This window comes from Podarcis vaucheri (genome assembly GCF_965113315.1).
Source record: "Podarcis vaucheri genome assembly, chromosome: 9".
Taxonomy (NCBI): Eukaryota; Metazoa; Chordata; class Lepidosauria; order Squamata; family Lacertidae; genus Podarcis; species Podarcis vaucheri.
This window is the reverse complement of record NC_138767.1, coordinates 64657494-64681512: the sequence shown is the minus strand read 5'-3', so window position 1 is coordinate 64681512 and position 24019 is coordinate 64657494. Positions and strand designations below refer to the sequence as shown.

The 24019-nt window shown below is 45.3% G+C and overlaps 1 long non-coding RNA gene across 3 annotated transcripts in view; it reads right to left on the bottom strand.

The window, feature by feature from the left end:
• The window catches only part of LOC309540945, a 57167-nt gene that overhangs the window by 13470 nt on the left and 19678 nt on the right, over nt 1-24019 (bottom strand). For all 3 annotated transcript variants that reach the window (XR_014223556.1, XR_014223557.1, XR_014223558.1), the window contains exon 4: nt 17030-17087. This is a non-coding gene — a long non-coding RNA (uncharacterized lncRNA). The remainder of the gene's footprint in view (nt 1-17029; nt 17088-24019) is intronic.

Below are 24019 nucleotides of genomic sequence, written 5' to 3'. Positions count from 1 at the left end.
TACAACTATAATCCGTTCCAGAGGTCCGTTTGTAAACCAAAACAGGTTGTAACCAAGGCGCGCTTTTGCCAATGGGGCCTCCAAAAATAAATTGTTCGTAATAAAAAACAATGGGTTGTAATCCAAAAAAGAAAGGTTGCAAACTGGGACACACACTTCTGGGTTTGACGTGTTTGTAATCCAAAATGTATGCGAACCAAGACATCTGCAAACCAAGGTACCACTGTATAGCAATATTTCAGGAGGTGTGAGTTGGACTCATCTAAGCGATTGCTGCATTTCACCAAAAGTGAAGGTTCTTTATCAGGTGGCACATGTGTAGGGGTTTTCAGACAAACATTTCTCAGTGTCCATTTCACATGTCTCTTCTGGTCCATTAGAATGAATGGGAAACAGCACCGCCAAGCTGAATTGCCCCCGCCTGCCTGCCTTCTTCCATACATCCTCTTACTTAGTCTCAGTTTTGCCTTTGTAGAACTCATCAGAAAAGATGGGGACTAAACTGGAATGAATTGCCTCTGCCTCTCATTGACTATGGTCCTACTGAACTTTGAGCTACATGCTGTCTGCTCTACCACTACCATGGACTGCACAAATCCTCTTTAGCTCTGATTTCATACATATTTTTTCCCCATATCTTGTGCTGTGTTTTCACAGCCTGAGCTGCTGCTGGTGGCTTCTTTGCCTGGTTCATCCTAAATGGGGCATCACTCCTTCTGCCACTCGAAAACCAGTCACATAGCCATATAACTGGAAGAATACACCTCAAAGTTGTGAAAGCCAGTGCTGTCCAGTGGACAAAGTGGTGACTGCGGACGTGGGTGACCTTGATTCAAATTGCAAGTCAGTGGTGGCCTTCATTGTTCAGTTATATGGCAGGGAGTGAGAGCTATCCCATACAGATGTGCAGCTGCTGATCAAGATAGCATACTCATAATATATCTATAAGAATTTGAACTATGTGTGCTTTAGAATCATCACTCATTTGAGGGCCTTTTCTTGAGTACTGGTGGACAGGAATGAACACTATCGTTGCCATTCATTTCAGCTTCGAAATGCTTACAACATTTTAAGCTGTCCAAAGCGAAAGGTGTCATTTCACAGACGGTGGTCACATTCTGAGCATTTCAGCATGGTTTCTTAAATGTGGTCACCATCAGGAGTATGCATGGACCAATGGTACCAAATAGTATGGGAAACAGCCCTACTAGAAAAATTAAGCAATAAACTGAAACTGACACGGGGACAAACAGAAGAAGATGGCTCCCTTTTATCACATACACAGCCCAACAGGACAATGACAATAATCCACCAACAGCATATAAATCAATATGGCTAACCTGATCCAAAACACCCACCCACCCCACTCACACACGAAAACAAAGATCACCACAGCCAATTACAAACCAACAACCACACCCTAGGCCAACCCCAACCTCTCTCACCACCAAAGGAACACAAGTGAACAGCACAAGCAACACTGACACCAAACCCTACATACATTAAGCATAATAGAAACATCGCCACCCGACCCCCCCCATCTTCCCCCCTCCACCCCGTCCCCCTCTCCCCCCTCCCCCTCCCCCCTCCCCCCTCCCCCCCAATGTCTCAACAAATGAAATGGATTTGTAAAAATGTTACATGGAAAAAATACGAGAGACATTACACATATTTCTGTAAAACAAGAAAATCTTTAATAAAAAAAACAAAAATCTAAATTTAAATGTGGTCACCAGGATCTTCTAATAAAGTCTCCACCCCACCCCACCCCACCCCTTGAGCTGTGTGCGATATTATAGTGTTGTGACTGTTGGGATACTGTGACCAGTGCACATATTTTGTGACTGTATACCAATTTCATAACCGCTGTTCTTGAGCGTCTGAGAAGCTTATCAAAGTTTGTAATTATCCAGTCCTCTTTTTCCTTGTAGAATAATGCAAGCCAGTTAATTTATAAGGTTTGTGCATGAGAGAGGCTAGTGTATGTGGGTGCTTGAACACAGTGAGAGTTTTAAGCAAACAGGCTCATGCACTCTTAGAGATGGACATTAACAAAGCAGCGTTTTTTCTAATGCAGAAATCTATAGGCAAGGTAAATCAGAATCTGCATTAAGTAGACTTCTAATCCTGTAAACAAAATGTAAATTAGAACGGAATTACAATATTTAATTGCAATTTCATTTATGATCATGAAATTATGGTTGTAAAAATATTTTACCCCTAACTTAAACAAAGTGTCACATTCTCTTTATTGAGGCTTACAAACTGTATAACAAGATGACACATTATTATGATCTTTGCTAAGCACCAATAAATATGTACTTAGTAATCAGATTTGTATTTAACAAGTACTTGCTACCCTATTAAATCCAAATTAAACACCGAGTGCATGCAAGGAAAGAAAATGTAAAAGTTCTTAGTGATTGTCAAAAAGTTAGTTTCCCAGAACTAACTTTTTCTTTCTTTCTTGGACTGTTTGTTATATTACATATAACCTCACTCAGATGTTCAGCACAATATAGAAAGAAGTAGATAAAAACCCAGGGCCTCTTCCCAGTACTCCATTACTGTTGTTGCTTATTACATTTTCTTTTGCCAACCATTCACCATAGGTTCCCAAGGCAGGTTACAGCAAGATAGAATTCAGTTTTTAAAACAGTTCAAACGAATTCCAGTCACAGAAATAGGGTAGGTCCCCCCCCAAAAAAAAGCAGGTGCCAAAGCGTAAAAAGGTGTGTCTTTGTCATTGAAAAACAAACTACATAATGAAATAGCCCAATGCCAACACTATATCGAAGGGGTCCACAGCTTAGGGGCTGCCACAAAGAATGCCCTCTTCCAAGCTGCTACTTTCTGAAATTCTGAGCACCATAGAACTACCAAGAGGACTCCCTCTGCCAATCTTAAGACCCAAGGTGGTCTTTAAGGATGGAGGTAGTCTTTCAGATATCTGGGGTTGAAGTCATTTAGAGCTTTAATTACTAGTGTGAACACCTTGAATTGGGCCGTGAAACAAACTGGCAGTGGTAGCCAATGCAGCTGTTTTTAAACAGTGGTTATGTATTTTTTAAGTGCAGATCTCAGAAATCCCTGATACCTTTCAGTTTGGAGCAGAAGTCAAACTACTTGCCGTATTTTTCCATCTATAAGGCACCCCTATGTATAAGACGCACCCTATTTTGGGAAACTCTGATTTAAGAAAATGGGGGAAGAGCTATCCGTGTATAAGATGCCCCCAAATTTTGGACATTACTTTTTAGGGGAAAAACCTAGTCTTATACATGGAAAAATATGGTAAATTGCCGCTTCAGATCTCCCCCACATCAAGCACTCAGTTGCATTCAGAAGCCTCATGCTGCGTGGACTTGCATGCAAACTACTTCTAGTTTTAACGATTCAAAAAGCTAAACTAAATAAAAATGCACAACAGAAATGACCCACATTGGAGCAGAGACTCCTGTCTTTGATACTATCCCACCACCACAGAAGCTTTGTGAACACCACAGAAGACCTCAAGGTCTGCATGTTGGTGATTGCTGGATTGGACCATAGAATCCTTTTAGTGCAGGGATGACTAACCTGTAGCCCTCCAGATGTTCTGGAATGGTATGTCCCATTTTCTCTAGCCACTGACCAAGTTAGCAACCCCTGCTCTAGTGGATTATGCTGCCATCCAAAGTAATTGATGGCATCCATATGAATGTTAGGTTGTCCAGATTGGAAGCTCTGGATTTTTAGCTAAAGAGTAATGAAAGAAAATTCAAGCTCCCAAAATAGAAGCTTTCTAATTAGATAAGCTAAATTAGCAAAGCAAGTAAAGCAATAATACTGATGCAAATGTTAATGTCAGTTGTGAATGAGAAAACAAAGAACCTAAACAATTATTTGAAGTCAGAGAAGCAAGGGACAATGGAAAGGATTAGTGTCTGGGCCAAAAAAAAAAATTTCTAGTTCAAAGTGGGTGAAGTATTATCAAAGTCTTTCAGGGTCAAAGTACAAAATGTTTTCCATTTTCTCCCAAGTGTGATATTATCATCTGAACAGCTACAGGGTTTATACCTCTCCTGCTTCGAAAAATGCATGGGCGCCACATATATAGTCCCCTGAAAACAACTGTGTACGAGTTGAAGCAAATATAATAATAATAATAATAATAATAATAATAATAATAATAATAATAATAATTTATTTATACCCTGCCCATCTGGCAGGGTTTTCCCAGCTACTCTGGGCAGCTTCCAACACAATATTAAAATACAGTAATGCATCAAACATTAAAAGCTTCCCTAAACACTTTGTATGTTACTTTCATTTGCTCTCAGTGGTGAAAACGAGCTGGGGTCAGACAGGTTGTTATGGTGTCTGTTTTGAGACATAGCAGCTTGCCATTATAAAGCAAGCAGTTAGTTTTCCACGTATTAACGAAGATCTAGAATACCATTCTGAACATTCACATTCATAGAACATGCAATCCTGGTTCACCCATGAACACTGGCCATCAAATGACTGTGCCATCAAACCATGGTATCAGAGCCACCTCCTAGGGGCTGTGGGGGCTTCAGCCCCCACAATAAAATATTGGGGGGGACGTGCCCCCACAAAGTTGGTGGGTATTCACATTTAAATGGTGTGGGTGCGCTGTGTCATGTGATCAATTTATGTGGGGCGAGGCTTACTTAGGCCTCCACAATATTTTATTCAGGTTGGTAACCTTGAACCAAGGTCCGTATAGTAAAAGCTATGGTTTTCCCAGTATAGAAGTGAGAGCTGGACCATAAAGAAGGCTGATTGCCGAAGAATTTATGCTTTTGAATTATGGTGCTGGAGGAGACTCTTGAGAGTCCCATGGACTGCAAGAAGATCAAACCTATCCATTCTCAAAGAAATCAGCCCTGAGTGCTCACTGGAAGGACTGATCGTGAAGCTGAGGCTCCAATACTTTGGCCACCTCATGAGAAGAGAAGACTCCCTGGAAAAGACCCTGATGTTGGGAAAGATGGAGGGCACAAGGAGAAGGGGACGACAGAGGACGAGATGGTTGGATAGTGTTCTCGAGGCTACCAGCATGAGTTTGAGCAGACTGCGGGAGGTAGTGGAAGACAGAAGTGCCTGGCGTGCTCTGGTCCATGGGGTCACGAAGAGTCGGACACGACTAAACGACTAAACAACAACAAAACCCTTGAGCCATGGCACTTTTGAATGTGTTGTCCTAAACAAAAATCTACCACCTCATCTTTCTTCAGGTATAATGCTCTTCAGTGGATACACATTAATAAAGCGATGAGAATTCCAAATGCCCAGTTTATTGAGCATTCATCCTGATTTTTTTGCAGGGAGATTAGACAATGTTTGCTATTTAATATACATACAGTCATCCCACAGGGCTCAAACCAAGTCACGGTAGTGTCCCAATCCTGTATCTGTTTTCAAATGGATACACTTCAGGATAGTGAAGAATCAATGTGCAGTGAGCTTTTATATTTAGAGTGAAACCAGTTTCTCAATAAGCACTTTTTACGAGCAAAAAAACATGCAAGAGATCTGGATTGTGCGACGACTGTGTACACAAAACAAGTGCTCAGTTACCATTGATTTTAGAATAAAATGTTGTGTGTACACAGTCTATGATTAAATTGACTCCATCAGATTGGTATTTTCTCTTTTGGGTATCATTTCGCTCTGATATTAGTGACTTTTTCTAAAAGCTCCACCAAAAAAATTCCAAGATTTTCTGTTTTTGGAGAGAATCCTGAACCACATCTCCGAAATGCAGGCTGTGCTATATATGTCTTGTTTACTCGTGTAAATGAAATCTCTACTTACTAAAAATGACAATCTCCTGAATGCTAATTGTCATTTTGTGAATAAGTGTTATGTTTCGTGTTGCACGCAGGAGAAGAAAAAAATGGCACTTCAGCTTGCTATTGTTATGTTCATGTAGGTTGCCAAGATGATCATGAGGCGCAATAAGGCATTCTTTTTATCATCCAAAGAACAAGGACGGGAATGAGATGACTGCTTTTCCGTGTCAGTTAAAATCATTCATGCAGTTTTGGCCTTGTACGCAATCAAAATAAAGCTTGTAACAGACGTTTTATCTTTTTAAAGGCATATAACGGTCCTTACTTTTCAGCTTTTTGTTTCTTCCTCATTAAAAACCCTGAAAGCATAATTATGCTTAACACATTTTACCTGTGACATATTTATGAAAGACAACATCAACAAAGTATAGGCACAGCATGGATTCTGGCAGGATTGAGGCAGGAATGGGGAGCCTATGGCTCTCCAAATTTTGCTAGACTACAACTCCCACCATCCCTGACAATCAGCCCTGTTGACAGGGGCTAATGGTAAGTTGGAGCCCAGAAACACCTGGACTTCACAGGTTACTCATTAGTGGATTAAAGAGTGCAATCCATCAAAATCTATGGATTCTTCAGTCTCATTAAAATCAGTTACTGTCAAGGAGGGGAAAGAAATTCAGTCTAGGTATCATTGAAAGCTGGCTCTATCAAATGAGGACTTTCCAAAACAATATGCAAACTGAAGCACAGCTATCCTTCAAAATTCACACTTTGTGAAATTCTGTGATGCAGTTCATCAGCTAAGCAATCTGTGATGGGATGATTAGCTGCTTGTGCGTAAAATCGTGGTCCCTCAGAGTTTGTGCAACTCCACAAACCTCTGTGTGTGACAGAGCTCCTCAAACATGTCTGCCCTAGTCACTCGTAGATTCCGACAGTGGCTGTCTGCGGAAGCGCTTCCAGCAAAGAAGCTCCTTAACGGAAACGCGTCTTCTGGACTCACGACGTGGCAGCTTCCTGCGAAGCATGGGTCTCCCTATGGGAGCTTCTGACACCTCCCCGCTGTTCTCGCTGGACGTGTCCCTGATCCCTCCCTCTTCCCTGCTAGTTCCTGCTTTCGCTGCTGCGTCTCTCTCCGCATTCATGAGACCCTCCTCCAGAGACCCCTCTCTCCCCCTGCTGGTCCCTGCTTTCGCTGCTGACTCCCTGCCAGCCTCTGTGAGCCCTTCCACCTCCCTTTCCTCTGATGGCAGTTCCCTGACATCCACCTCCCCTCCAGGGCCCCCTTCCCCCCCGCCCGTTCTCTCTCCTCTGGGCGGTGAGGAGATAAAACCCTGAAAAGAATCCTCTTCATCTTCAGACGTCTCGAACATTTCCCTCCATCGGTCTTCGTTCCGGCTCGCTGAATCCTCCTCCTCCTCGGAATCAGGGAACCCCTCCAACTCTTCTTCTTCGTCGGTGGTGGCAAAGTATTCCCTCCGGAACCTCGCCACTGGCTGAGGTTTACGTGGGAACCTCTGATGAAAAGTTTCTATTAAAACCTCGTCATCTACATCCTCTGCCATAACCCAGGTGTTTTCCGACTCCGGCTCCCCTTCCCACATTACCAAATACTCTACTTGATCTCCCTTCCACCTGGAATCGAGAATCTCCGCTACATGGTAGCTGTGTTCCTTCTCCTCCATTGCTGGTCCCCTATTGACCCGCCCTTCTCTGTCCCCTTTATACGGTGACAGCAACGACCTGTGGAAAACTGGGTGCAGCTTCATGTGGTTCGGTAACCGGAGTCTGAAAGCCACTGGGTTGACCTGCTGCGTGACTTCAAATGGGCCCAGCCTTTTGGGTCTTAACTTCTTACAACCCCCTTTGAATGGTAACCCTTGGGTTGACAGCCACACCTGGTCCCCCACCCTAATGCTTTCCCCTTCTCTTCTGTTTTTGTCTGCCTGCCTCTTATATTCCTCCTTAGCCCTGTTTAAGTTAAGTTGGAGCTGGCGATGGATCGCTTCCATTTCTTCTACGAACTGTTCTGCAGCTGGAACGCTCCAGTTCTCCCCTTCCCCCCCTGGGAAGGCTCGGGGATGGCACCCGTAATTAGCCAAAAAGGGGCTCATCCCCGTGGACACGTTCTCTGCATTGTTGTAGGCAAATTCTGCCAACGCCAGCTTCTCCACCCAATCATTCTCTCTGTCATTCACATAACACCTCAAATATTGCTGGAGGACGCCATTAGCTCTTTCCGCCTGCCCGTTGGTTTCAGGATGCCGGGCAGTTGAGAAGTTAACCTCTACATGCAGTAAGCTCATGATCTTCCTCCAGAACCTGGAAGTAAATTGTTTCCCTCGGTCTGAAACCACCCTCAAGGGGGCACCATGCAACCTAAACACATTTTCTACAAACAATTTAGCGGTTTCTTCTGCCGTGACCGCATGTGAGCAGGCTATAAAGTGGGCCATTTTGGTTAACAGGTCTACCACAACCATGATGGCTGTTTTCCCTCTGGACCTTGGCAGATCAGTCATGAAATCTATTGCCACTGTTTCCCATGGTCTTTCAGGTGTGGGTAGTGGTTCTAATAACCCTGCCGGTGCCCGCCTCTCCCCCTTGGCTCGTTGGCATTGGTCACACCCTCTCACATACTCCCGCACATCTTCCCTGACCTTGGGCCACCAAAATTCCCTGGTAACCAGCCACATGGTTTTGTGTTGCCCAAAATGCCCTGCTGTGGGGCTATCGTGCAGTTGCTTGAGTACCTTCTCCCTCAATTCACCTTCAGGTATATATAACGCTCCCTTGTAATACAACGCCCCGTTTCTCTCCTCAAAACCCCCGGGTTTGTCTCCCTCCCTCCTGAGACCCCTGAGTTTGTCCTGGGCGTATTCATCATGCACCGTTCCCTCTACCAGTTCCCTTTGCCCCACCAATGCCGCCCCACACACCCAGCGGTCCTCTGGAATGACATGGGTTTCTTCGGGTGCTCCCTCCCCCTCCAAATATTCAGGTTTGCGTGAGAGAGCGTCCGCCCTAACGTTCTCTGGGCCTGGCACGTAACAAATCTCAAAGTTAAATTTGGAAAACTCCTGGGCCCATCTCAACTGCCGTTGGTTGAGCACTCGCGCAGTTCTCCAATACTCTAGGTTCTTATGGTCCGTGCACACTTGCACCTTATGTTGTGCACCAATTAGCAGGTGCCTCCATCTCCGGAAAGCCTCATGAATAGCAAGAAGTTCCCGGTCGTACACCGTGTAGTTCCTCTCGGATTTGTTCAGCTTTCGCGAAAAGAAGGCACACGGTCGCCACTCTGACTCCTCCTTCCCTGGCTGCAGAAGAAGAAGCACCGCCCCTATGGCTCTGTCAGATGCGTCTGTTTCGACCCTCAGCTTTTTTTGTAAATCCACATGCAGAAGTTGTCCTTCAGAGGCGAAGGCCCTTTTCAGTTCCTCAAACGCTCGCTCCGCCTCCGCAGTCCAAACAAATTTCTTCTTACTGCTGAGACAGTCCGTAATGGGCGCCGTCAGGTGTGCAAAGTTTCGGATGAACTTACGATAAAAGTTTCCAAACCCTAGGAACCTCTGCACATCCTTCTTGGTTTTGGGTGTTTTCCATTCCAGCACTGCCTGGACCTTGCCGGGATCCATGGCCAATCCCTTGTCTGACAGGCGGTACCCCAGGAATTCCACCTCCTTGGTATGAAACTGACACTTCTCCAGTTTCACCCACAGCCTGTTGGCTTGCAGCCTGCTCAACACTTCTCTGACGTCTCTCACATGCTGCTCCTCATTCTCCGAATACACCAACACATCATCTAGGAAGGCCACGCAATTCTTGTAGAGCAAAGGCCCCAGTACGTGGTTCATAAACGATTGAAAGCACGCGGAGCCTGCCTGTAATCCAAATGGCATAACGAGATATTCAAATGCCCCCAAAGGGGTGAACATGGTGGTTTTCCATTCATCCCCTTTCCTTATACGTATCAGGTTGTACGCCCCCCTTAGATCCAGCTTTGTAAAAATCTTTCCCTTCCGCACCCTGGTCAAAATGTCATCAATCCTGGGCATAGGGAAAGCCACTGGTTCTGTCACTGCATTTAACCCCCTGAAATCACACACAAGTCTCGGCTTGTCCGTGTTCTTTTTATCCACAAAAAACACTGGGCTACCCCCCGCTGCTTTGGACTCTCTGATGAAGCCTCTCTTCAGGTTCTTGTCAATGAACTCTCGCAGCTCCTGCATTTCTCTGTCTGACATGGCATACAACTTGCCTACAGGAAGCTGTGCTCCAGGGAGTAAATTGATCTGACAGTCAAAGGGCCTATGCGGGGGTAGTTGGTCGGCTTCCTTCTCGCTGAACACGTCGCTGAGATCTGCATATTGTGGTGGTACCTTCACCTTCTCCATTACTTCAGTCCCTGCTAGGGTGGCTTGGGCCCCTGCTGAACCCTTTTCCCCTTTGCAGTGTTCTAAGCAATGTGCTGAACCAAAGGAAACCACTCTCTGATGCCAGCCCACCAGCGGATCATGTAGCGCTAGCCAGCTCATTCCCAAAATAATGGGAGCACCTCCCAAGGTGGCCACATTAAACGCTATCAGTTCTGTGTGCCTTGCCACCCTCATTATCATTGGGACGGTCTGCAAGCTGACTCCTCCTCCCAACAACTCCCTGCCATCGATCGTGGTCACCTGCAGGGGGTTGCTTAAAGGGATCGTCTGTATCTGGTGTTCAGCAGCAAACTCCTTGCTCATAAAATTGCAGGAGCTGCCTGAGTCCAACAGCGCCTTTATTTTTAGGGGGTGTCCATTTTGCAGCTCTAGCGACACTTCAATCACTAGAGCAGGTTGAGGAGCTTCTGGCACGGGCACTTTCACTGCTCTTTGGCCTGGCTGCTGTGCCCCGACTGTGGCAACCAGGCGTTGGCTTTTACCTGCTCCGTTTCTCCCTGCTCTCTTCCCTCAACAGCTCCCACCATCCCTTGCCATTCCTTCCTCTGGGGGCAGACTCTGGCAAAGTGGCCTGGCTGTTGGCAGAGATAGCATTTCCGGGCGCCCTTTCCCTCCTTCTTAGCCCCCTCACTGGGCTTTGAAACTGCGCGCGCGCGCGCGCTGTTCCTATTTCCATCGGCTCTGCCGGCGGGAAAGTTGTCTCTGGAATCTCAGGAATGCGGAACTCCTTCCAGCGTTCCCCTTTCCCTTCCCGCCTCTCCAAAGCTCTCGCCTCCTGGCGCGCTCCTATAGTCAGCGCAGATTTAGTCAGCTGATCCATGGAATCCGCCCTAGGACCCCGGGACAATTCGTCTTTCACAGCCGAAGCCAGGCCTTCCTCAAATAGCATTTGAATGGGTGCCGCCGATAAGTCCCAACCCAATCTGTGAACCAGCATAGTGAACTCAGTCCAGTACTCACGGACAGATCGGCTTCCCTGCTTGCAAGCCATGAGCTGTCTGCGCACCATTCCCTCCTCAATATCGCTGGAAAACATGAGATCCATTGCACGAAAGAACTTCATGGTGTCCTTTAGGACGTCATTGTGCGTTGCCATCAGGGGCCTAACCCAGTCTCTCGCCCCCCTCTCAAGATGCCCAATCACGAAAGCAACTCGCGATTCCTCGTCAGGGAATTCATCAAACTGCACATTGAGGGCATATTGCATCTCTGTTCTAAAGGCATGATAGTCCTTGGGGTCCCCCCCAAATTTCTGCACCAATCCTGGTACCTTTCTGTTGAACTGGGTGGCTCTCCCCTTCTTGTCTGCATCCTGAGCCCTTCTCTCCTCAAGCCTAGCCGTCTGCAGCGCCAATTGGATTTCCAACGCTCGGTACCTATCTTCCAAGCTTGGACCCGCTCCAACTCCTGCCTCTCCGGCTCCGGCTGGGTCGCTCATGATGCCTCCTCCTGCACAAACAGCTTACAAAGACTGTCGGAATGCTGTGATGGGATGATTAGCTGCTTGTGCGTAAAATCGTGGTCCCTCAGAGTTTGTGCAACTCCACAAACCTCTGTGTGTGACAGAGCTCCTCAAACATGTCTGCCCTAGTCACTCGTAGATTCCGACAGTGGCTGTCTGCGGAAGCGCTTCCAGCAAAGAAGCTCCTTAACGGAAACGCGTCTTCTGGACTCACGACGTGGCAGCTTCCTGCGAAGCATGGGTCTCCCTATGGGAGCTTCTGACACCTCCCCGCTGTTCTCGCTGGACGTGTCCCTGATCCCTCCCTCTTCCCTGCTAGTTCCTGCTTTCGCTGCTGCGTCTCTCTCCGCATTCATGAGACCCTCCTCCAGAGACCCCTCTCTCCCCCTGCTGGTCCCTGCTTTCGCTGCTGACTCCCTGCCAGCCTCTGTGAGCCCTTCCACCTCCCTTTCCTCTGATGGCAGTTCCCTGACACAATCTTTACGAAAGTGCATATATGAGACGAAGGGTGCATAAAAATGAATATACCGGTGAAAATACCACACAGAATGCCTTATATTAATGGAAATTGCTTGCAGAAATGTGCCCATTTGTTAAAACTGCATATACAAATGTGCCCGTTGGGAGAAATTCACCCTAAAATTGTGGTGAATTTCATGAGGATTTTAAAAAATCATGAATTGCTGCAAAATGTGGAGAAGTGAATTTAAGATGGGGAAAATAACAAGCCGAGAAAATCGAAATTGACACATCCTTCCTCCATATTTGGCCAGTACCATTCTAAGCATCTAATCAGTTCCCTCCCTTCCAGTCAAATTAGACAATGAAAATAATACGTTGGCAAAAAGAATAAGCATCTTTCTAGAGGGTAAATCCTTGTTTTGTTACTGTTGCTTATTTCCAGAACTATATTTTCTCAAGCAAACCGGAACAGGATGGCTTTTGTGCCTGCCAAAAATTTCTCAGGAAGCAGAGCATGTTTCAGGGATGTGCATTCTTGAGTGCAAGAGACTGAGGAAACTGTCTGCTTCAGTGCCATCCACAGCAGCAGGAGATGACAACAGTGGCTGTAGCAGTGGCATGAAGCCGGTTTTTCAATTTAGAAATGAAACTGAGCATATGGAGTACTAATTAGGCTTTTCCTCATTTGACCAGAATAGACCCAACTGGGCAGCATCAATAGAGATACTGTACAGGCAGAAAAATGCAAGGTGCCATTTAGGAAAGACCTTTAAAAAAAGCATACTAGCAACATGAATTCCCCTCTAAATCAGGCGTGCACAACTTACAAGCAACCGCGCCAAACTCACCCTTGCATGATGATCTACCAGGAGCACAATAAATGTCCTAGCTTCATTGGCTGCATGGGACTTCAACATCAATGCCAAGAGGTCATGGAAGACCTTGATAGTGTTTGGTGGGACACATGTCAGACCACCCAGTCCAAATGGCCTTGAGGAAGGGTTTATTCTTCACCTTTAAAGCAGGGATGGGAAACATTTTTATCCCATGGGGCCACATTTCCATCTGGGCAACGTTCCAGGGGCCATAGGCCAATGTTCTGCAAAAACAGGCAGAGCAGCAAATGTGGATGTTGTAAGCAATTTTCAACCTCTCTATTCTCCACCCTCGCAAGCAAAAGGTGTTATCAGGGTTCAGGGACACATTCCAACCATGCAAAAAGACACAAGGAGGGTATAAAGCAGTGTGGAATGCAGCCTGGGAAAATGAGATATAGCTGAATAGAGAGACTTGGGGCCACAATTGGCACACAGGCCTGAAGTTTTCTAGTCCTGCTTTCAAATGAAGTTGCTCACTATGATGTTTCCCTCCCCCTGCCTTTTAAAGGTAAAGGTAAAGGACCCCTGACAGTTAAGTCTATTTGCAAATGACTCTGAAGTCGCGGCGCTCATCTCGCTTTACAGGCCAAGGGAGCCGGTGTTTGTCTGCAGACAGTTTTTAAGGGTCATGTGGCCAGCATGACTAAGCCGCTTCTGGCGAAACCAGCGCATGGAAATGCCATTTTGCCTTCCCACCGGAGCGGTAACTATTTATCTACTTACATTTTTGGTGTGCTTTCGAAATGCTAAGTTGGCAGGAGCTGGGACTGAGCAACAGGAGCTCACCCCGTCGTGGTGAGAGAGGCTTGGAGCCACAATTGGCCCACAGACCTGAAGTTTTCTAGTTCTGCTTTCAAACAAAGTTGCTCACTGTGATCTTTTCCCCCCACACACACACACCTTGTACCCAGCCCTCAATCTACAGCAGTAAATCTCTTAATTTATCTCCAAAGATATGCAAACTGAGAAAGTAGGCTGGTATTTACAGTGCCTCATTCTGGCGTATTCTATTTCTTCATGATCAATCATTCCACAATAGGATGATTGCACTAAAGTAAGCAGCAAGTGGCCCGTGGACGACATTCATCTCATGAAACACTAAATCTTGTCATTTCCCCCTTTTCAATTCATCCTCCTCCTGATTCTCTTTCAGAAATGCTGGTTCAAGTATTTCTCATTCTGATTATTTCATACAGTTCCAGCTGGTATTCTCCTTGGCAGGTTAGTTTTGAATGCGCAGGGTGACGATCATCATCATCATTATCTTGAGACAGCTAAGAAGTTCTGTATTTATCTACTTTATATTTTGAGAAGTTGTTTATTTGCTAGGCATTTGGACACCTCTTAAGTTACCACAATCAACTTTTGTATGGTGGTTCCTGAGAGCAGTAACTCCATTTTCATCTATGTTTCGATACAATTGGACACTATTTTGAATCCAGAGGGTGGAGTGACCTTTTCAAAACTGCTCTGATTTTAACAGCTTATTTCACAACTTCACTGAAATTTTGGCTCCTTGAGTTCCTGAACAATGTCAGGTATGAGGCTATTAATTATATTATAATGTCAGGGATGGCCAGTATTTGTCCTCCCTTGTGGGATAGCAGCATGGTGGAGGGACTGCATCCAAATGCCAAGAACATGGTCCCCCTGAGCGCAGGAGAAGAGCTAGACTCGGAAATCAAACTAAACAAACGTGGACCAGGCTTTGCAGATGAGAGCTGGCTGTCAGAGTCGAGAAAGGGCAGTTCAACCCCCCTTCCGGGGAAAACTCTGTTAGTTCTCAAAATGAAGAAGAACTGGAAGACAGCCAGAGCGTTGCTAGGCAATCAGCAGATAAGCAAATGTCTGAGTCTGTGTCGAGTGGCAGTGAGGAGGGGGCAGGCCAGCTTCACAGTCCTCAGGCTAGGCGTCTGGATAAGATCAGATGGCAATGGAAGGGCAAGAGGGGAAAGGTGGGTTTGGCATCCTTCCTCTTGTGGGAGGGGCAAAATTTCAGACTAACTAACTATTGTAAATGTGAGCAGGCGAGAAGCCGTATGTACATAAAACTGTCGGAGAGTTATTACTTCTTATCAGGGCTTGATTGTCTGCCAGATATCATTAGACCAACTGAGACAGTGGTAGTGACAAAACATTGAAGACCCCTTCCCTTGTGTCATGTCCCAACCTGACTCCACCCTTCCATGCCAACCATTTGCTAAAATGGGTGGGGAATCTGTGGCTTCCTATACGTTGCAATAGTATAACTCCCGTCATCTCTGACTCTTGGCCTACTGTGGATAGGAATTGAAGTCCAGCAACACATGTAGAGACACAGACACCGTACAATGCTAACGTCAAATCTAGGATGGCCCTTAGCATCACTCTGCTCTCTAGACAGTGAGTCAGAAAAATGCATTTTATGGTATACATATGTCGTTCTGACAAGGAGGATGGAACATTAAACAAGGAACCGAGAAATGCAATCCAGGAATGCTTCAACCTTCACTGAATTTTGTCTCTGGTCCTGGCCACTGCTGGCATGTGGCTTCCTATGAATTACCCTTGAAGGAATGAGACTCTCAACAGAACAAAATGTTCCCCATTCCTGGAATTAAAGTGCGGAGTAAGATAAAGGTAGGGGATGCAGGTGGCGCTGTGGGTTAAACCACAGATCCTAGGACTTGCCAATCAGAAGGTCAGTGGTTCGAATCCCCGCGACAGAGTGAGCTCCTGTTGCTCAGACTCTGCTCCTGCCAACCTAGCAGTTTGAAAGCACATCAAAGTGCAAGTAGATAAATAGGTACCACTCCGGCGGGAAGGTAAACAGCGTTTCTGTGTGCTGCTCTGGTTTGCCAGAAGCAGCTTAGTCATGCTGGCCACATGACCCGGAAGCTGTACGCCGGCTCCCTCAGCTAATAAAGTGAGATGAGCACCGCAACCCCAGAATCGGTCACGACTGGACCTAATGGTCAGGGGTCCCTTTACCTTAAGGTAAAGGTAAAGGACCCCTGGATGGTTAAGTCCAGTCAAAAGCGACTATGGGGTTGCGACGCTCATCTCACTTCTCAGGCCGATGGCGTTTGTCCATAGACAGCTCTCTGGGCCATGTGGCCAGTATGACTAAACCGCTTCTGGCACAATGGGACACTGTGATGGAAAGTTGTAGGTTTACATCTGGTTGGCACCAGATTGGATAATGCTGCTCTACTCTTACAACTTGAAATAATTCCCCATTCCTTTTGAGAGAAACTATGGGCTACATTTTGATCCTAACTTGATCAATAGAATTCTCCCCAGATTTTTTTTTTTTTTGGGGGGGGGTCTTTACTGATGTTCTGTAGTTTCCTGGTAGGGATGTTGAAGGGGCCCTCTGTGGTTCACAGACCACATCTCGTCAGTCAGCCATCACGGTTCTCATCTAGAGCACCATCATGGACATGCAGATCTGCTGTCTCCCTTGAAAGAGTGGAATGATTTGAGCATATAAGCAGGCAGAAAGTTACTTTTTCTCCCTTAATTGCAAGAATTTTATCTGAACCAAAGCCCAAAGTCTTTCATAAAGTCTGAGAAAATGACACAGGAGTATCACGTTATTAAATCAATCCTTGCATCAATTTCTCTTTAGTGCACAGTGTCACTTTTTATTCTGACAGCTTGTTGTTTCAGATCCTGGCTGGAACCGAGTGAAAAATGTAGTGATAAAAGGGAAAGCTGGAAATGATATATAACCCTTTACTTAAGTTCTGCTTTGTGCTTTAATTAGGAATCTTACTAAGGCCTACACTTTGAAAGGCCATATTTTATTTCATGTTTTCACAAATTCGTTCTGCATAAACTGTTGGATTGTGAGGTTTGGATGGGAAGATACTTCGTAGCATCTTTTTAAACACATCAGACAATGTCTGGTGTTTAACTCTCAGACTTCTGCCAAACTTTGCTGTGTAAATGGAAAACGTTTGATGCTGCTGTATTGAAATAAATCAGGATAGTACTACTTACTTTTATAATTATCCCATAGAATCAGACATTCTTGTATTTCTTTCACATTGCATGACCGCTGGGAGAAAAAACAGCCCAGGTGGATCTCTCAGGATTTGGTAGGACAAGATTTGTGGACAGCAAGGATCTACCCAAGCATTAAAACTTCAAGCTACATTAAGCTTTCTCAACCTCACTTCTAGATCAATTAATGGCCACACACACACAACCCTACCACATGATTTTCTTCTTCTGATTTAGGTGCCTTTCAGTCTAAATGGAGCTGACTTCACTAAGATATTCAGGCTTCATAACTAGTGCCAATGAGGGTGTTCAGGTGTCAAGTGTTCCTTGTTTAGTTGGTCTTTAATAATAAGGTAAAGGTAAAGGGACCCCTGACCGTTAGGTCCAGTCATGGCCGACTCTGGGGTTGCGGTGCTCATCTCGCTTTATTGGCCGAGGGAGCCGGCATACAGCTTCCAGGTCATATGGCCAGCATGACTTAGCCTCTTCTGGCAAACCAGAGCAGTGCACGGAAACGCCGTTTACCTTCCCGCCAGAGTGGTAATTTATCTACTATTTATCTACTTGCACTTGACGTGCTTTCGAACTGCTAGGTTGGCAGGAGCAGGGACCGAGCAACGGGAGCTCACCCCATTGTGGGGATTCGAACCGCCGACCTTCTGATCGGCAATTCCTAGGCTCTGTGGTTTAACCCACAGCGCCACCCGCGTCTTGCTCTTTAATAGTAGTTGGCTTCTATTGATGGAAGGCTCAGCAACTGCAAGTAGGGTTTCAGCAAACTCAGAAGAAAAATGGAAACAGGAATAGAATTTGCTTATTTGCCCCTTGTCCAAATCCTGGAAGAATGTTGTATATAACTTAAATACTTGAAATATATTGAAGAGAAATCAACATTTTAGCCCTTTTCCAAAAACCATACAGGAATATTGGTGATGCATTCACCTAACAGCATTCATTATTTTTATTTTTTAATGCTTGATTCAACCAAATTGTGCTTGTGGGAGCCAGTGGTCTCCCTATGTTACCTTCATACCTTCCCCAAATCTTCTTGGGACAACCTTTAAACAGAGCAGAGGGAGGAAATGAGTGGTCGTTCTGTCTGGCAAGCACAATTCCACTCATAATAGCTTTATCTTAATAGCTCATAACAAGCTATTAGGAGAGAAACAGCCAGCGTGCAAGAAAGAAGTGCATGTTTGCAAATAAAATTTAAAAACCTTGCCTTCTTTCATCATCCTGTCTTTCCCCCCTTAAAGAATAGAAAACTTTGAAATGTTCCTATTGCATGCAGTCTATGCTCTATTTGTGGTTTGATATGTGAATGACAGGGATGGAAACAATATAAACAAACTCTGGATAAAGGCTCAGTCAGTGAAAGTTTTGAGTTCTGTGAAGATGCAGTGGTCCATGAACAGAAACACCCCCCCCTTCACGGCTGATCATATGGCTGAATTTTTAAACTGTAGGCAAGGATCTAAGTTCACCTTTAAGGACATTCTGCAAGTTAAAAACTAGCAAAGGAAGTGGGAAAGACTTTTCACCCTGAAGTCTTAGTTCTATAAACCCCTTCTTGTCAGGCCGCAGTGCATTATGAAGACTTTATTTCAGTACTCTGTTGCTGAATGTGCTTCTGCTGCGGACTGCTTTTGTGGGGTATTATGGGAATTTATGGATATCTACTTATTATTTTTACAATATTCTCATGAACCAAGTGAGGGCCACTAAGAAGTAGCTTCTAGAGCTGCATTTTAACCCACAACAATTAGCACTTCCTGCTGTTAAAAACAGAGGATTAGGCCCAAGTCTATTTTCCAGAAGAACCTGAAGGGCAAGTTGAAGTACAAACGTATGAAACTAAAGGTTCCTATTATGGATCTGCACATGTCTGCGTACATATTGTGTCTGAGAAATATGGGTTGTTGTTGTTTTGAGAGAGGATAGCAATCATCTCATTTAAACTTGTGGTAAAAAGTATAATTGCATTTGTCAGGAACTGTGACATCTCTCCACATGAGGCCTTTAAGCCCAAAGAAGAATATCAAAAAGCATTTGGCACCCTTCTTTTTAAACTCAGAATATAGATGCAGACCTTTTCAGAAAGCACACTTTGCTCCAGAGCCGAAATGAGAAACTTCTGTCCCTTTTATCTAGTAAGGTTCTTGAAACATCTGACCCAATCTATGCCTTCAACACTGTTAAATGTCTTTTCAATTCACCACCACCAGAATGAAGACACAAGGAAAATAAGTTGGGTAAAAGGGTCAAGGCTATCTTACCTAAAGTTCTGCAGCAGGAAGTAAACATGCATGAACGGCAGCTTGTTCTAAGAAGTGGCCAATGCTTGTTCACCTTTGGTTCCAAATTTGGGCAAACCTGCCTGGCTCAAGGCCCAGGGATGGGGGACCTCTGACCTGCAGGCCAAACTTTGATCACTAGGCCTCCCCAATTGGTCTACAAGGCTGTTTGGGGCATGCCATGCCTGCCATACCTCCCCCCCTTACCTGATGTGTTTGGAGCAGTTAAGGGCAGGGCTTCAAAGTCACAATCAGGAACTTTAAGTGAGCTCCTGGCTGTACTTTTGCTGGAGCAAGACATGCCCTCCATGGCCCATCAATTTATTGGTGGTAGGAATGTCCCTAACTCCGGGAGAGGAGAGCAGTTTCCACTGAAACCACTTTTAAAATGGAGGGGAGGGATCTCCATTTTAGCAGTGGTTTCCCCCTCCCAGTGCTGCTCCTTTAATCTCCAAAAACTGCTTAGAAAGTTTAAAGGGGCTTTCAAACGGGCCAGTGCTGCGCTTTAAAACAGAGTGATCCCCTCCCCGCAAAATCTATACAGACTTCCCAGGCAGCAGCTCCCCTGAAGCCCAAACAGTCCATAGCATGGACAGCTGGGTTGGTGTGCCAAATGCAGCTGAGGAGGAACAGATGGCAAAGATGTTTATACCAACCTTACCCCTTCTGATTGGCTGTGTGTACAGTGGTACCTCAGGTTAAGTACTTAATTCGTTCCGGAGGTCCGTTCTTAACCTGAAACTGTTCTTAACCTGAAGTACCACTTTAGCTAATGGGGCCTCCTGCTGCTGCTGCGCCGCCAGAGCACAATTTCTGTTCTCATCCTGAAGCAAAGTTCTTAACTCGAGGTACTATTTCTGGGCTAGTGGAGTCTGTAACCTGAAGTGTATGTAACCTGAAGCGTATGTAACCCGAGGTACCACTGTACAGCTGAGTGGATGGGAAGGTAGCCCCTCTAGGAGAAGGAAAGGTAAAGGTAAAGGTACCCCTGCCCGAACGGGCCAGTCTTGACAGACTCTGGGGTTTGTGCACCCATCTCACATCTATTGGCCGGGGGCCAGCGCTGTCCGAAGACACTTCCGGGTCACAGAAGGAAAACTCTGACCCTAAATCTCTGCTGCCGTGTGGCTCTACACATTCATGAGAAAGGCTTTGGGAGTGAACCCCAAGGGAAACTGGTGGGACATCTCTGGGAGAAGAAAGGGCTACGGAGTAAACCCTACCCAAATCCATAGTGGAGTCCCTAGGATGGTTGGATGGTGTCATGAATGAGCCAGCTCCCAGGGAAGGATGACTGCCAACTGAAGAAAGCATCCAGGAACAGAGAGGGTCAACTGCCATGCAGGATGAGCATTGGCTAGTGCCAACTCCCCTGCCCCTAGGAATGCCGGCTGATAAGGGAATGGCGGAGAGCAAGTTGGACGTGGGCAAAGCTCACTGGAAACACAAATAGGTGGAAAAGAGTTAAGAGAGCCTCTCAGAGAATGGGGTAGAGGAGGGAGCTGACCCACTCAGCCTGAGGTCTCAACGAATGGGAGGGCTGCAAGACAGGAAGCAAAACAAAAGATGTATGAAGCGAAAGTTCAGTTGCTGCTGGTCACGCCAGAAGCAGTCCTCAGTAGGGTCATCTTGATTGATGATGGTGGAGGCTGTCTTAAAGCCATTCAGAGCTATCTGTTTGTTTTGACAAAAAAAAAAATATCCTTTTTAATTAACAAGGCTCACTGTGTTATCAAGCCGGGAACTGGACTCCTGACAGATGGCATCTTGTATGCCTCCTTCTGGCAATTCCAGCAGCCAAGCTGGTGCCAAATGTATTGCTTTGCTTTCCTTCTGACAGCATCAGTGAGGCCAAGATGGTCTGTGTGTCTGGGCAGTCCACGACCTCCATACACCCTCCCTAGGCTAGCACCTTGGAGGGGTCACTTTGGTGCTGCTGATACAGCAGAAACAATGAAGGAGGGAGAAGTTACAAGTTATGGGTCCCTGCAGCCACAGCACATGCTGTGATTCTCCAGTGGTTTGAGTTCAGTCCTGGTGGCACACTCCATTGTCTCTCAAGATTGACAGATGCCAACAACACCGCATTGGGGCACCTGTGTGTCCCTTCCACATGACCTCATTCTAGCTTTTTGTGGGAGGGGGGCAGACCTGCTCTCCCCTAATGGCAAGGTTTGACATTCTCTAAGTAAGCTGCTCAGATTGTGAGAGGGGAATGATAATATAGATGGAACTGACTATTCCCTCTAGGCTCATTTGTTCGCTCCCCAAGTTTTCCCGGCAACGATATGTTGAAATCTCTATTGAAAATGCAAAAACAGACAAGCAAGCTACCATTGTAATATTGGATCTTTCCATTTTAGAGATAAGATATGTACACAAGTCTGCTTTTTTTATATAATGAAAGAATGACAGGGCAAAATCTCACTAGGATTAGTCAGAGAACATCCTTCCCACCGAGACGGAAGACGTTTAATCATTCCTTCACTGTTCTGGGCAGCTGCACACTGACCCCTGAGACATCACCTGCTTCTGGTCTGTCAGCCGCAGTGCCTTGTACTGAAGAGAGAGGAGATACTTCTCATGCAAGCTTTACAAAGAAGAACTGCCACTAGCTGTGACAACATCCCTAATTAGATGTTGAAATACTATTGCGAAGATTTGTCACTAGTGATTATTCATCTCTATAATGCTTCCCTCCAACAGAGCTGTGTTCCGGCTATTTAGGAAATGGCTGATGTCATTACTAGTCCCTTAGGGGCTTATCCTAGTACTCTAAAGGACAGCTGTTCAATTCTGGGGTGAAACACAGTTGCCAACACTAGAAATAGCACAAGTGGGGCAAGCTGATCTTATTGCAAGACGGAACAAAGGGTGACTGCAGACAGGAGATGACCTGCATAAGCCCACTGCCAGTGCGGAAGAGACCATGAAAGGCGTCACTCAGAGATCAAACTCTGAACCAGATTTGGAAACTCTTCCTCTGGTAAAACATGCAAGGCTTTTGAGGGAAGCTTCAGATGTGTGACTGCATAATGTCTAAAAGTCCATGGAGGGATGCCTCCACATCTCTAGATAGTCCCTAAATTTTGCCAAAGTAAAATTCTTGGTGAATTTGGAGATTCCTTCTCAGGGGAAATGCCCAAGGGATGCCATAGATAGCAAAATGTTCCAGAGGTTTCACATTTCCCAGTACTGGACACTAAGTAAATAATAACAAAGTGTGTGTGTGGGGGGGGGAGATATACTGAGAAGAAAATGGAGGAAGATTAGTCTAAGCATAAGTAGAGCAACCACCTGTGCATTTTCCAAAAGAGAATCTTATCGAAATCACACCATTCATTATTTTTGATCTGTTTTTAGTCTGTGGCACACATCCACTTATTAACACCTTACTTGCACATCAAATAAACCATGGTTTACCATGAAGCAGCAGCATCACTGTATCACTTCCTTTGTGTTTTGCCATTCCACCCCTTTTATTGGCTTTGGTTTATTGCGTCATCTGAACTGGCCCTTGGTGAACCAAGAAAACCCATTGGTTTAGCATTGTGGTTTGACTGGAGAGAAGCAAACCATGAGTATTAGCTTCCATACCATAGTAAGCTAAGATTTATGACTTGTACTTGACTCAAGGAAGAGTGGAGTGAGACAGGAGTGAGTCAGTAGTGCACTTGTATATTTTTCAGTCATGGTAAGCTATTGTTAATGACTTTCCATGATAGGAAAACATCAGTATGTGTTGTTTTTTTCCAGCTCATAAAAAATAGTTAGGTTGCACACAGACAGTGCTTTATTCCATCTTCCTGATGTTTGCTCACCAGTTAAGTTTTGCTCGCAATGTGATCTTTCACACAATGTAAAGCCTTCTTCAAATATAGTGGAATCTAGCTAGAGTTTAGTGCTCATTTCCATGTTACTTATTTCCAGAAAGAAAGAAGAAGAAAAATCAGGCCAACCAGGAGCTGATGACACAAGTTCTCTGATCTGGGCTCCCTCGTTTCTCCTTTCCCTCAGGTCCATTCATGGTCTGGAAATGGCTGCCCCATCAGTTCCGCCTTCCCTCAGAGCACACAGATCTTTTTTTAAACCAAGGAATGGTTGGGGAGGAGCTGCCACAACATCTCTCTCTGGTCATTGATGGTTCTGTCAGGGGCCTGTTGGTTCTGACACAAAAGAAGGCTTCTAAGTGCATTGAACCAAGTGCACTTAAGAAGCTTCACATCAGATCTTAGCACTCAGCACAGGTGCTGGACTGGGCAGTGATGCAGATTTTGTGGGTGGGGTCCATACATCTGTTCCCCCCCAATGGCCAAAGAACACAGGAACAGCCCTATACTAAAATTCCTACCTTATTCATACTTTTATGCACAAAGTTTGAAGAACTGCATTAATGCAAACTTAAAGTTAGATGATTTTCCTACATATTCTATCTGCCAAACTAAATTAACTTTAGCTTAACTTATATGCGTGCCCTGTAGAAATTCATTCCAATTTAAAGCAGTAGTTGTTGGCGTTTCTAAAAAGGATTTCATCTCTTCCTAATAGCCTAGACACTCTTCGATACACAGCACACATTATCATTTTTGTGCATTGAGCAAATTGATAAACACGGAATAGTAACCTGAAGATTTGTAATAGAGGGTCTAACTTACCAGAAATAAAGTCATGGTTCATTCCGGTGGCAACTCAG